The following is a 16,326-nucleotide window of genomic DNA, read 5'->3' on the forward strand; positions in this document are numbered from 1 at the left end:
TCCGTTTTTCAAGTCACCAGCCTCCACTGGTGTATGTGTGTGTGCCTGCGTGTGTATGTGCATAGATATCTGTGTGTGTCTGTGTGTGTGTGTGTGTGTCCTGCAGTCAGTCAATGTAAATAAATCACCATGGATATGAAAAAAAACGAAACAATAATCTTATGGGAAGTGAGTGTGTTCATGCTACTGCGTGACGTCACATTAAGTGTGTGTGAGCAGCACATAACCAGTAGGGTCTTTCAAATAACATGCATGGGCTGTGGCGTGTGTTAGTGTGTCTGTAGAGGGGTAAATAACATGCATGGGCTGTGGCGTGTGTTAGTGTGTCTGTAGAGGGGTAAATAACATGCATGGGCTGTGGCGTGTGTTAGTGTGTCTACAGAGGGGCAAATAACATGCATGGGCTGTGGCGTGTGTTAGTGTGTCTACAGAGGGGTAAATAACATGCATGGGCTGTGGCGTGTGTTAGTGTGTCTGTAGAGGGGTAAATAACATGCATGGGCTGTGGCGTGTGTTAGTGTGTCTGTAGAGGGGTAAATAACATGCATGGGCTGTGGCGTGTGTTAGTGTGTCTGCAGAGGGGTAAATAACATGCATGGGCTGTGGCGTGTGTTAGTGTGTCTGCAGAGGGGTAAATAACATGCATGGGCTGTGGCGTGTGTCTGTAGAGGGGTAAATAACATGCATGGGCTGTGGCGTGTGTTAGTGTGTCTGTAGAGGGGTAAATAACATGCATGGGCTGTGGCGTGTGTCTACAGAGGGGTAAATAACATGCATGGGCTGTGGCGTGTGTTAGTGTGTCTGCAGAGGGGTAAATAACATGCATGGGCTGTGGCGTGTGTTAGTGTGTCTGCAGAGGGGTAAATAACATGCATGGGCTGTGGCGTGTGTTAGTGTGTCTGCAGAGGGGTAAATAACATGCATGGGCTGTGGCGTGTGTTAGTGTGTCTGCAGAGGGGTAAATAACATGCATGGGCTGTGGCGTGTGTCTGTAGAGGGGTAAATAACATGCATGGGCTGTGGCGTGTGTCTGTAGAGGGGTAAATAACATGCATGGGCTGTGGCGTGTGTCTGTAGAGGGGTAAATAACATGCATGGGCTGTGGCGTGTGTCTGTAGAGGGGTAAATAACATGCATGGGCTGTGGCGTGTGTCTGTAGAGGGGTAAATAACATGCATGGGCTGTGGCGTGTGTTAGTGTGTCTGTAGAGGGGTAAATAACATGCATGGGCTGTGGCGTGTGTTAGTGTGTCTGTAGAGGGGTAAATAACATGCATGGGCTGTGGCGTGTGTTAGTATGTCTGTAGAGGGGTAAATAACATGCATGGGCTGTGGCGTGTGTCTGTAGAGGGGTAAATAACATGCATGGGCTGTGGCGTGTGTCTGTAGAGGGGTAAATAACATGCATGGGCTGTGGTGTGTGTTAGTGTGTCTGTAGAGGGGTAAATAACATGCATGGGCTGTGGCGTGTGTCTGTAGAGGGGTAAATAACATGCATGGGCTGTGGTGTGTGTTAGTGTGTCTGTAGAGGGGTAAATAACATGCATGGGCTGTGGCGTGTGTTAGTGTGTCTGTAGAGGGGTAAATAACATGCATGGGCTGTGGCGTGTGTTAGTGTGTCTGTAGAGGGGTAAATAACATGCATGGGCTGTGGCGTGTGTTAGTATGTCTGTAGAGGGGTAAATAACATGCATGGGCTGTGGCGTGTGTCTGTAGAGGGGTAAATAACATGCATGGGCTGTGGCGTGTGTCTGTAGAGGGGTAAATAACATGCATGGGCTGTGGTGTGTGTTAGTGTGTCTACAGAGAGGTAAATAACATGCGATGAAAATCAGCCATCAGACCATGTTCTCTTTTGTCTTCCTCCTCTGAACAGCCCCCCCCCCCATTGTTGTCTTCCTCCTCTGAACAGCCCCCCCCCCCACTGTTGTCTTCCTCCTCTGAACAGCCCCCCCCCCCCACTGTTGTCTTCCTCCTCTGAACAGCCCCCCCACCCACTGTCTTCCTCCTCTGAACAGCCCCCCCCCACTGTTGTCTACCTCCTCTGATCACCCCTCCCCCCACACACTGTTGTCTTACTCCTCTGAACAGCCCCCCCCCCCCCCCACTGTTGTCTTACTCCTCTGATCAGCCCCCCCCCCCCACTGTTGTCTTCCTCCTCTGAACAGCCGCCCCACCCACTGTCTTCCTCCTCTGAACAGCCCCCCCCCCCCCACTGTTGTCTTCCTCCTCTGATCACCCCTCCCCCCACACACTGTTGTCTTACTCCTCTGAACAGCCCCCCCCCCCCCCCCCCCCACTGTTGTCTTACTCCTCTGATCAGCCCCTCCCCCCCACTGTTGTCTTCCTCCTCTGAACAGCCCCCCCCCCCCCACACTGTTGTCTTCCTCCTCTGAACAGCCCCCCCCCCCCCACACTGTTGTCTTACTCCTCTGAACAGCTACCACCTCCTACCACCTCCTACCACCTCCTACCACCTTCTACCACCTCCTACCACCTACTACCACCTACTACCACCTTCTACCACCTACTACCACCTCCTACCACCTTCTACCACCTCCTACCACCTCCTACCACCTTCTACCACCTCCTACCACCTTCTACCACCTACTACCACCTCATACCACCTTCTACCACCTTCTACCACCTCCTACACCTACTACCACCTCCTACCACCTCCTACCACATACTACCACCTCCTACCACATACTACCACCTCCTACCACCTACTACCACCTCCTACCACCTTCTACCACCTCCTACCACCTCCTACCACCTCCTACCACCTCCTACCACCTCCTACCACCTAGTACCACCTTCTACCACCTCCTACCACCTTCTACCACCTTCTACCACCTCCTACCACCTTCTACCACCTCCTACCACCTCCTACCACCTCCTATCACCTACTACACCTACTACCACCTCCTACACCTCCTATCACCTACTACCACCTTCTACCACCTCCTACCACCTACTACACCTACACCACCTTCTATACCTCCTACACCTCCTATCACCTACTACCACCTTCTATCACCTACTACCACCTCCTACCACCTTCTACCACCTACTACCACCTCCTACCACCTCCTATCACCTACTACACCTACTACCACCTACTACCACCTCCTATCACCTACTACCACCTTCTACCACCTACACCTCCTATCACCTACTACCACCTCCTACACCTCCTACACCTTCTATCAACTACACCTCCTATCACCTACTACCACCTCCTATCACCTACTACCACCTCCTACCACCTACTACCACCTCCTACTACCTTCTATCACCTACTACCACCTCATATCACCTTCTATCACCTACTACCACCTCCTATCACCTACTACCACCTCCTACCACCTACTACCACCTCCTACCACCTCCTATCACCTACTACCACCTCCTATCACCTACTACATTTAACATTTAAGTCATTTAGCAGACGCTCTTATCCAGAGCGACTTACAAATTGGTGCATTCACCTTATGACATCCAGTGGAACAGCCACTTTACAATAGTGCATCTAAATCTTTTAAGGGGGGGGGGGGGGCAGAAGGATTGCTTTATCCTATCCTAGGTATTCCTTGAAGAGGTGGGGTTTCAGGTGTCTCCGGAAGGTGGTGATTGACTCCGCTGTCCTGGCGTCGTGAGGGAGTTTGTTCCGCCATTGGGGTGCCAGAGCAGCGAACAGTTTTGACTGGGCTGAGCGGGAACTGTACTTCCTCAGTGGTAGGGAGGCGAGCAGGCCAGAGGTGGATGAACGCAGTGCCCTTGTTTGGGTGTAGGGCCTGATCAGAGCCTGAAGGTACTGAGGTGCCGTTCCCCTCACAGCTCCGTAGGCAAGCACCATGGTCTTGTAGCGGATGGGAGCTTCAACTGGAAGCCAGTGGAGAGAGCGGAGGAGCGGGGTGACGTGAGAGAACTTGGGAAGGTTGAACACCAGACGGGCTGCGGGGTTCTGGGTGAGTTGTAGGGGTTTAATGGCACAGGCAGGGAGCCCAGCCAACAGCGAGTTGCAGTAATCCAGACGGGAGATGACAAGTGCCTGGATTAGGACCTGCGCCGCTTCCTGTGTGAGGCAGGGTCGTACTCTGCGGATGTTGTAGAGCATGAACCTACAGGAACGGGCCACCGCCTTGATGTTAGTTGAGAACGACAGGGTGTTGTCCAGGATCACGCCAAGGTTCTTAGCGCTCTGGGAGGAGGACACAATGGAGTTGTCAACCGTGATGGCGAGATCATGGAACGGGCAGTCCTTCCCCGGGAGGAAGAGCAGCTCCGTCTTGCCGAGGTTCAGCTTGAGGTGGTGATCCGTCATCCACACTGATATGTCTGCCAGACATGCAGAGATGCGATTCGCCACCTGGTCATCAGAAGGGGGAAAGGAGAAGATTAATTGTGTGTCGTCTGCATAGCAATGATAGGAGAGACCATGTGAGGTTATGACAGAGCCAAGTGACTTGGTGTATAGCGAGAATAGGAGAGGGCCTAGAACAGAGCCCTGGGGGACACCAGTGGTGAGAGCGCGTGGTGAGGAGACAGATTCTTGCCACGCCACCTGGTAGGAGCGACCTGTCAGGTAGGACGCAATCCAAGCGTGGGCCGCGCCGGAGATGCCCAACTCGGAGAGGGTGGAGAGGAGGATCTGATGGTTCACAGTATCGAAGGCAGCCGATAGGTCTAGAAGGATGAGAGCAGAGGAGAGAGAGTTAGCTTTAGCAGTGCGGAGCGCCTCCGTGATACAGAGAAGAGCAGTCTCAGTTGAGTGACTAGTCTTGAAACCTGACTGATTTGGATCAAGAAGGTCATTCTGAGAGAGATAGCAGGAGAGCTGGCCAAGGACGGCACGTTCAAGAGTTTTGGAGAGAAAAGAAAGAAGGGATACTGGTCTGTAGTTGTTGACATCGGAGGGATCGAGTGTAGGTTTTTTCAGAAGGGGTGCAACTCTCGCTCTCTTGAAGACGGAAGGGACGTAGCCAGCGGTCAAGGATGAGTTGATGAGCGAGGTGAGGTAAGGGAGAAGGTCTCCGGAAATGGTCTGGAGAAGAGAGGAGGGGATAGGGTCAAGCGGGCAGGTTGTTGGGCGGCCGGCCGTCACAAGACGCGAGATTTCATCTGGAGAGAGAGGGGAGAAAGAGGTCAAAGCACAGGGTAGGGCAGTGTGAGCAGAACCAGCGGTGTCGTTTGACTTAGCAAACGAGGATCGGATGTCGCCGACCTTCTTTTCAAAATGGTTGACGAAGTCGTCTGCAGAGAGGGAGGAGGGGGGGGGGGGAGGGATTCAGGAGGGAGGAGAAGGTGGCAAAGAGCTTCCTAGGGTTAGAGGCAGATGCTTGGAATTTAGAGTGGTAGAAAGTGGCTTTAGCAGCAGAGACAGAAGAGGAAAATGTAGAGAGGAGGGAGTGAAAGGATGCCAGGTCCGCAGGGAGGCGAGTTTTCCTCCATTTCCGCTCGGCTGCCCGGAGCCCTGTACTACCACCTTCTATCACCTCCTACACCTTCCATCACCTACTATCACCTCCTATCACCTACTACCACCTCCTACACCTCCTACACCTTCTATCACCTACACCTCCTATCACCTACTACCACCTCCTACCACCTACTACCACCTTCTAACACCCACACCTCCTACCACCTACTACCACCTCCTATCACCTACTACCACCTTCTACCACCTTCTACACCTACTACCACCTCCTACACCTCCTATCACCTACTACCACCTCCTACCACCTACTACCACCTATCACCTACTACCACCTCCTATCACCTACTACACCTACACCACCTCCTACATCTCCTATCACCTACTACCAACTTCTACCACCTACTACCACTTTCTACCACCTACTACCACCTATCACCTACTACCACCTATCACCTACTACCACCTTCTACCACCTTCTATCACCTACACCTCCTATCACCTACTACCACCTCCTATCACCTACTACCACCTTCTACCACCTACTACCACCTCCTATCACCTACTACCACCTCCTATCACCTACTACCACCTCCTATCACCTACTACCACCTTCTACCACCTACTACCACCTACTACCACCTCCTATCACCTCCTATCACCTACTACCACCTCCTATCACCTACTACCACCTACACCACCTCCTATCACCTACTACCACCTCCTACCACCTTCTATCACCTACTACCACCTCCTATCACCTACTACCACCTTCTATCACCTACTCCTCCTACCACCTACTACCACCTTCTACCACCTCCTACCATCTCCTACACCTCCTATCACCTACTACCACCTTCTACCATCTACTACCACCTACTACCACCCCCTACACCTATCACCTACACCTCCTATCACCTACTACCATCTACTACCACCTATCACCTACACCTCCTATCACCTACTACCACCTCCTATCACCTACTACCAACCTCCTATCACCTACACCTCCTATCACCTACTACCACCTACTACCACCTCCATCACCTACTACACCTACACCACCTTCTACACCTACAACCACCTCCTATCACCTCCTATCACCTACTACCACCTCCTATCACCTACTACACCTACACCACCTGCTACCACCTACTACCACCTACTACCACCTCCTATCACCTACTACCATCTCCTACCACCTATCACCTACTACACCTACTAGCACCTTCTACCACCTACTACCACCCCCTATCACCCCCTATCACCTACTACCACCTCCTACACCTCCTATCACCGACTACCACCTCCTATCACCTACTACCACCTCCTATCACCTACTACACCTACTACCACCTCCTACACCTACTATCACCTCCTACCACCTCCTATCACCTACTACCACCTCCTACACCTCCTATCACCTACTACCACCTCCTATCACCTCCTACACCTCCTATCACCTACTACCACCTCCTATCACCTTCTACCACCTACTACCCCTCATATCACCTACTACACCTACACCACCTCCTACATCTCCTATCACCTACTACCACCTCCTATCACCTACTACCACCTTCTACCACCTACTACCACCTACTACACCTCCTACCACCTACTACCACCTACTATCACCTACTACCACCTCCTATCACCTACTACCACCTTCTACCACCTCCTATCACCTACTACCACCTACTACCACCTAATACAACCTACTACCACCTCCTACACCTCCTATCACCTTCTACACCTACTACCACCTCCTACACCTCCTATCACCTACTACCACCTCCTATCACCTACTACCACCTCCTATCACCTACTACACCTCCTATACCTACTACCACCTCCTACACCTCCTATCACCTTCTACCACCTACTACCCCTCATATCACCTACTACACCTACACCACCTCCTACATCTCCTATCACCTACTACCACCTCCTATCACCTACTACCACCTTCTACCACCTACTACCACCTTCTACCACCTACTACCACCTTCTACCACCTACTATCACCTACTACCACCTACTACCACCTACTACCACCTACTATCACCTACTACCACCTCCTATCACCTACTACCACCTACTACCACCTACTACCACCTACTACCACCTAATACAACCTACTACCACCTCCTACACCTCCTATCACCTACTACCACCTACTACCACCTCCTACACCTCCTACCACCTCCTACACCTCCTATCACCTACTACCACCTTCTACCACCTACTACCACCTCCTACACCTCCTACCACCTCCTACACCTCCTATCACCTACTACCATCTTCTACACCTACTACCATCTTCTACACCTACTACCACCTTCTACCACCTCCTATCACCTCCTACCACCTACTACCACCTCCTATCACCTCCTATCACCTCCTACCACCTTCTATCACCTACTACCACCTACACCACCTTCTACCACCTCCTACTACCTTCTACACCTCCTACCACCTCCTACCACCTCCTACCACCTCCTACCACCTTCTACACCTACACCACCTACTATCACCTACTCCACCTTCTACAACTTCTACACCTCCTACCACCTTCTATCACCTACTACCACCTTCTACACCTCCTACCACCTAGGGAACTTTACATTTACATTTGATTAATTTAGCAGATGCTCTTATCCAGAGCGACTTACAGGAGCAATTAGGGTGTAGTGCCTTGCTCAAGGGCACATCGAGCTTTCGGTTACTGGCCCAGGGCTCTTAACCACTAGGCTACCTGCCGATCTCATGCATATTGTATGGAGATAGAAAATATATTGCAGAGAGAGTAGCTTACTGAGTCTAACTCAATGCCACAGATTCTCATTTGTCAACATCTCACATTTCTAAGTTATCAGACACATTCTCGAAATCACAATAACTGTGCTTGTGAGACGCTGATTTCAATCTCCATATAAACGAAGCCGAAATCTGGGCCCCAATGATGTGCCATACCTGAGAGACTCCTTACTCCGGTGAGCGTCAGTCCCAGAACAAAGCCAAGGTACAGGATTCTTCTCACTGTATTAGAGAAGCAACCCTATCATGTCCCATCTCAACCTCGTTCTGCTTCACTGCTACGGATTTGTTCTGGCTTCACTATTCTTTCTCTCATTGACTTTTGACTGGAAATAAAACAGAGCAGTTCATTTTCTTTCTACCTGCTGTGCCCATGATGGAACATTGAACACCTTTAGAGATTCATGAAACCCTGATTCCTCTCTGAAAACTCTTCCCAAAGAACAGACAACCATGACACACACACACACACACAGAGAGAGTACTTGTGTGCAAATTTAATTCAAGAATCAAAAAGCAGCATCCATTTTTGATCTTTTGTAAGATGTATTTTTCTCTCAAACAATAACAACATAAATCAAAAGAAAATAAACAGACGACCACATATTTTAACAAACATCAATGACATCACACCTAAACAGACCCACATGTTCCCACTGCTACCGTACATATCAATGACATCACACCTAAACAGTCCCACATGTTCCCACTGCTACCGTACACATCAATGACATCACACCTAAACAGTCCCACATGTTCCCACTGTTACCGTACACATCAATGACATCACACCTAAACAGACCCACATGTTGCTACTGCTACCGTACACATCAATGACATCACACCTAAACAGTCCCACATGTTCCCACTGTTACCGTACACATCAATGACATCACACCTAAACAGACCCACATGTTGCTACTGCTACCGTACACATCAATGACATCACACCTACTCAGAGCCACATGTTCCCACTACAGCCATGCACGTCACGTACAGTTGAAGTCGGAAGTTTACATACACATTAGCCAAATACATTTAAACTCAGTTTTTCACAATTCATGACATTTAATCCTAGTAAAAACTCCCCGGCTTAGGTCAGTTAGGATCACCACTTTATTTTAAGACTGTGAAATGTCAGAATAAATGTAGAGAGAATGATTTATTTCAGCTTTTATTTCTTTCATCAGCCTTCCACAAGCTTCTCACAATAAGTTGGGTGAATTTTGGCCCATTCCTCCTGACAGAAATGGTGAAAGTGAGTCAGGTTTGTAGGCCTCCTTGCTCGCACATGCTTTTTCATTTCTGCCAACAAATTTTCTACAGGATTGAGGTCAGGGCTTTGTGATGGCCACTCCAATACCTTGACTTGTTGTCCTTAAGAGATTTTGCCACAACATTGGAGGTATGCTTGGGGTCATTGTCCCTTTGGAAGACCCATTTGCAACCAAGCTTTAACTTCCTGACTGATGTCTTGAGATGTTGCTTCAATATATCCATGTAATTTTCCTCCTCATGATGCCATCTATTTTGTGAAGTGCACCAGTCCCTCCTGCAGCAAAGCAATCCCACAACATGATGCTGCCACCCCCGTGCTTCACGGTTGGGATGGTGTTCTTTGGCTTGAAAGCCTCCCCTTTTTTCCTCCAAATATAACAATGGTCATTATGGCCAACAGTTCTATTTTTGTTTCATCAGACCAGAGAATATTTCTCCAAAAAGTACGATCTTTGTCCCCATATGCAGTTGCAAACTGTAGTCTGGCTATTTTTAATGGCGGTTTTGAAGCAGTGGCTTCTTCCTTGCTGAGCGGCCTTTCAGGTTATGTCGATATAGGACTCGTTTTACTGTGGATATAGATACTTTTGTACCTGTATCCTCCAGCATCTTCACAAGGTCCTTTGCTGTTGTTCTGGGATTGATTTGCACTTTTCGCACCAAAGTACGTTCATCTCTAGGAGACAGAACGCGTCTCCTTCCTGAGCGGTATGACGGCTGCTTGGTCCCATGGTGTTTATATTTGCGTTCTATCGTTTGTACAGATAAACGTGGTACCTTCAGGCGTTTGTAAATTGCTCCCAAGGATGAACCAGACTTGTGGAGGTCTACAAAAAACATTCTGAGGTCTTATCTGATTTCTTTTGATTTTCCCATGATGTCACACAAAGAGGCACTGAGTTTGAAGGTAGGCCTTGAAATACATCCACAGGTACACCTCCAATTGACTCAAATTATGTCAATTAGCCTATCAGAAGCTTCTAAAGCCATGACATAATTTTCGGGAATTTTCCAAGCCGTTTAAAGGCACAGTCAACTTAGTGTACAGTATGTAAACTTCTGACTCACTGGAATTGTGATACAGTGAATTAAGTGAAATAATCTGCCTGTAAACAATTGTTGGAAAAATTACTTGTTTCATGCACAAAGTAGATGTCCTAACCAACTTGCCAAAACTATAGCTGGTTAATTAACAAGAAATTTGTGGAGTGGTTGAAAAAGTAGTTTTAATGACGCCAACCTAAGTGTCTGTAAACTTCCGATTTCAACTGTATGTCTCACAACCCCACTTCCCCTCATCCTTCATCACCTGGAACTTTCCAGTACTTATGCAATATGGCCTCAAACTGCACTATTTTTCTCCGTAGCCCACACCTTTTCAATGTTGAAATAATAATTTGATTCGTCCACTGTCATAGTGATGGAGGATCATTTGATTTCAAGTTTTTTGTTTTCAAAATCATTGACTAGAAAAGTATGGTCCATCCCATTGGGTATCTCACCGCACCCTCATATGCAGACGGATAAAAAAAGTACATTTACATTGTAAAACCTCTGACAGCCAGCTTGCTAACTCCGCCCATAACTATTGGACTTTATAGTACTCCCAGAAGGCATGAATTATTAAGTCATTTTTCGGTTTTACACTTAAGACATGACGCTGCCATTGTGCTGTAAAATGTGTGATTTTGTCTCTTGTATAATACATTCTATGCATTCGTTTATACTGGATAAAGCGTACATTTTCGTTAACTGTAATTTTGTTAGTTATGTTCCAACACTCCCTCCATCTTGTGCCAATATCAGTTCTTTGATTACAATAGTTTATATTTATTTTCTTTTACTATTTTTCAATTCATATATTTAATTTAAATTCACAAAAATGTATGTATAGAGTTGAAATGGAATTGACCCGAGCCCTGCAATCTACAGTAAAACTGGCATTGAATGGAGAATATCTTGTTGCTTGACTTTATGTATCTTTACCATTCTACAAGAGCTTTAGAATGATTATGCCCATAAAAAAGACTTTCCAAACACTGTGCTTTTTCCCTGATTTGTCTTGGTCAAGGTCAGTTTCTCACTAGAGGAAGTTTAATCAAAATACTACACACGAGAGCACATGCACACCGGCGAGGTAGAGAGGAGACACGCACACCGGCGAGGTAGAGAGGAGACACGCACACCGGCGAGGTAGAGAGGAGACACGCACACCGGCGAGGTAGAGAGGAGACACGCACACCGGCGAGGTAGAGAGGAGACACGCACACCGGCGAGGTAGAGAGGAGACACGCACACCGGCGAGGTAGAGAGGAGACACGCACACCGGCGAGGTAGAGAGGAGACACGCACACCGGCGAGGTAGAGAGGAGACACGCACACCGGCGAGGTAGAGAGGAGACACGCACACCGGCGAGGTAGAGAGGAGACACGCACACCGGCGAGGTAGAGAGGAGACACGCACACCGGCGAGGTAGAGAGGAGACACGCACACCGGCGAGGTAGAGAGGAGACACGCACACCGGCGAGGTAGAGAGGAGACACGCACACCGGCGAGGTAGAGAGGAGACACGCACACCGGCGAGGTAGAGAGGAGACACGCACACCGGCGAGGTAGAGAGGAGACACGCACACCGGCGAGGTAGAGAGGAGACACGCCGCACACCGGCGAGGTAGAGAGGAGACACGCCGCACACCGGCGAGGTAGAGAGGAGACACGCCGCACACCGGCGAGGTAGAGAGGAGACACGCCGCACACCGGCGAGGTAGAGAGGAGACACGCCGCACACCGGCGAGGTAGAGAGGAGACACGCCGCACACCGGCGAGGTAGAGAGGAGACACGCCGCACACCGGCGAGGTAGAGAGGAGACACGCCGCACACCGGCGAGGTAGAGAGGAGACACGCCGCACACCGGCGAGGTAGAGAGGAGACACGCCGCACACCGGCGAGGTAGAGAGGAGACACGCCGCACACCGGCGAGGTAGAGAGGAGACACGCCGCACACCGGCGAGGTAGAGAGGAGACACGCCGCACACCGGCGAGGTAGAGAGGAGACACGCCGCACACCGGCGAGGTAGAGAGGAGACACGCCGCACACCGGCGAGGTAGAGAGGAGACACGCCGCACACCGGCGAGGTAGAGAGGAGACACGCCGCACACCGGCGAGGTAGAGAGGAGACACGCCGCACACCGGCGAGGTAGAGAGGAGACACGCCGCACACCGGCGAGGTAGAGAGGAGACACGCCGCACACCGGCGAGGTAGAGAGGAGACACGCCGCACACCGGCGAGGTAGAGAGGAGACACGCCGCACACCGGCGAGGTAGAGAGGAGACACGCCGCACACCGGCGAGGTAGAGAGGAGACACGCCGCACACCGGCGAGGTAGAGAGGAGACACGCCGCACACCGGCGAGGTAGAGAGGAGACACGCCGCACACCGGCGAGGTAGAGAGGAGACACGCCGCACACCGGCGAGGTAGAGAGGAGACACGCCGCACACCGGCGAGGTAGAGAGGAGACACGCCGCACACCGGCGAGGTAGAGAGGAGACACGCCGCACACCGGCGAGGTAGAGAGGAGACACGCCGCACACCGGCGAGGTAGAGAGGAGACACGCCGCACACCGGCGAGGTAGAGAGGAGACACGCCGCACACCGGCGAGGTAGAGAGGAGACACGCACACCGGCGAGGTAGAGAGGAGACACGCACACCGGCGAGGTAGAGAGGAGACACACCACACACCGGCGAGGTAGAGAGGAGACACACCACACACCGGCGAGGTAGAGAGGAGACACACCACACACCGGCGAGGTAGAGAGCAGACACACAGACACACCGGCACACCGGCGAGGTAGAGAGGAGACACGCACACCGGCGAGGTAGAGAGGAGACACACAGACACACCGGCACACCGGCGAGGTGGAGAGCAGACACGCACACCGGCGAGGTAGAGAGCAGCCACACACACACACCGGCGAGGTAGAGAGCAGACACACAGACACACCGGCACACCGGCGAGGTGGAGAGCAGACACACACACCGGCGAGGTAGAGAGCAGCCACACACACACACCAGCGAGGTAGAGAGCAGACACGCACACACACCGGCGAGGTAGAGAGCAGACACACACACACCGGCGAGGTAGAGAGCAGACACACACACACACACACACACACACACACACACACACACACACACACACACACACACACACACACACACCGGCGAGGTGGAGAGCAGACACACACACCGGCGAGGTAGAGAGCAGCCACACACACACACCGGCGAGGTAGAGAGCAGCCACACACACACACACACCGGCGAGGTGGAGAGCAGACACACACACCGGCGAGGTAGAGAGCAGCCACACACACACACCGGCACACCGGCGAGGTAGAGAGGAGACACGCACACCGGCGAGGTAGAGAGGAGACACGCACACCGGCGAGGTAGAGAGGAGACACACCACACACCGGCGAGGTAGAGAGCAGACACACAGACACACCGGCACACCGGCGAGGTGGAGAGCAGACACACACACCGGCGAGGTAGAGAGCAGCCACACACACACACCGGCGAGGTAGAGAGCAGACACACAGACACACCGGCACACCGGCGAGGTGGAGAGCAGACACACACACCGGCGAGGTAGAGAGCAGCCACACACACACACCAGCGAGGTAGAGAGCAGACACGCACACACACCGGCGAGGTAGAGAGCAGACACACACACACCGGCGAGGTAGAGAGCAGACACACACACACACACACACACACACACACACACACACACACACACACACACACACACACACACACCGGCGAGGTGGAGAGCAGACACACACACCGGCGAGGTAGAGAGCAGCCACACACACACACCGGCGAGGTAGAGAGCAGCCACACACACACACACACCGGCGAGGTGGAGAGCAGACACACACACCGGCGAGGTAGAGAGCAGCCACACACACACACCGGCGAGGTAGAGAGCAGCCACACACACACACCGGCGAGGTAGAGAGCAGCCACACACACACACACACCGGCGAGGTGGAGAGCAGACACACACACCGGCGAGGTAGAGAGCAGCCACACACACACACCGGCGAGGTAGAGAGCAGCCACACACACACACCGGCGAGGTGGAGAGCAGACACACACACACACACACACACACACCGGCGAGGTAGAGAGCAGACACGCACACACACCGGCGAGGTAGAGAGCAGACACGCACACACCGGCGAGGTAGAGAGCAGACACGCACACACCGGCGAGGTAGAGAGCAGACACACACACACACCGGCGAGGTAGAGAGCAGACACGCACACACCGGCGAGGTAGAGAGCAGACACACACACACACACCGATGACTCGTGACTCAGTGGAGGAAGGGGAGGACCATCAGCCACATTGAATTTCAGAAAAATGTAAATAGTGAAATATTAATTAAGTTATAATTTTTAGATTAAGCTATGCTAAATATATTCACAAGATGAAGGTCATGACAACTTCCTGAGGACATCCTCCAACCTATCAGAGCTCTTGAAGCATAAACTACATGTCCACTCAATCAAAGGATCAAATAATTAATCTAGTACTGAAAGCATAAGCTACAGCTAGCTAGCACTGCAGTGCATAAAATGTGGTAAGTAGTTGACTCAAAGAGAGAAAGACAAAAGTTGAACAGTTTTGAACAAAGGAGAAGTGAGAGAGAGAGCATTCTCTTCACTTAACGTTACTTAGCTAGTGAATGCAGCTAGCTAGTTTAGCCTACATAAACACTCGGCTCAAATAGAGACTGATGCTATGTTACCTAGCTGGCTATGGCTATAAAACACTGGAACTTTTCCAAGTCAAGGTAAGCTTTTGGTTCGATTAATTTGTTGTCACCGCCGCCGATGTAACTGGTAAACTGCTTGCTAACTGTACACTGTACTGCATGATTGTAGCTACTAGAACATTAGTTCTAGTAGCTATGTTGTTGACTTGACGGTAGCTAATATGGTGAGAACGATGTAGGCTGTGTGTAGCGGTTATAATATGAAGGTTTGGCTTGTAAAGGTTTTTTCGCCTGGTCACAGACAGCTGATGTGTTGTGCACTGAAGTCCACAAGCGAAGGGAAAAGGTGAGGAGGAGGAGAGCACGTAGATGCGAGAAGGAATTATACAACGATCAACGGGATCACGCCATTTGTATGTGGCTGCTATGAAAGTGAACTGTGTTTGCTTGTATTCATTCCACCGATTCTATTGAAAAACGTTTCTTAAATGGAAGCAGAGGAAACTGGGTTAAACACACCTGAATTTGTCCAACAGAAACTCTCGTTTGCAACTGTTGATGAATGACTACACCATAGATCAGCTAGATGCAGGCAAGATTGTGCAAGGAAGTATTAAATGTGTCAATGTCTGTCACCTTGATTACTCAAATTTCTTTCTACCTGTGTGCACCTACATTGTAAACTTTCATTCATAAGCTAGGTAGTAGCAACCTCATGATGGGTATGGGGAAAATTCCAGTATCATGTAGTAGCCTAAACCTATCGATGTTACATTGAACTGGGTGAATGGAATATAAATGGCAGTCATCCAATATGCTGTAATAGAAATAAGGCCATGCTAATTTTAACAAATAATCGTCCTCTCTCTCATCATAAATGGTACGGACCGCCACTTCCGACGAGGTAGAGAATCGCAATGAGCTTTTTCAGCTCTGTCATCAAGATGCCAGCAAGGTAGAGAGAGAGAGCGAGAGAGTGAGAGAGAGAGAGAGAGACTAGCAACAAG

This window comes from Salvelinus fontinalis, chromosome 3, assembly GCF_029448725.1.
Source record: "Salvelinus fontinalis isolate EN_2023a chromosome 3, ASM2944872v1, whole genome shotgun sequence".
Classification (NCBI taxonomy): Eukaryota; Metazoa; Chordata; class Actinopteri; order Salmoniformes; family Salmonidae; genus Salvelinus; species Salvelinus fontinalis.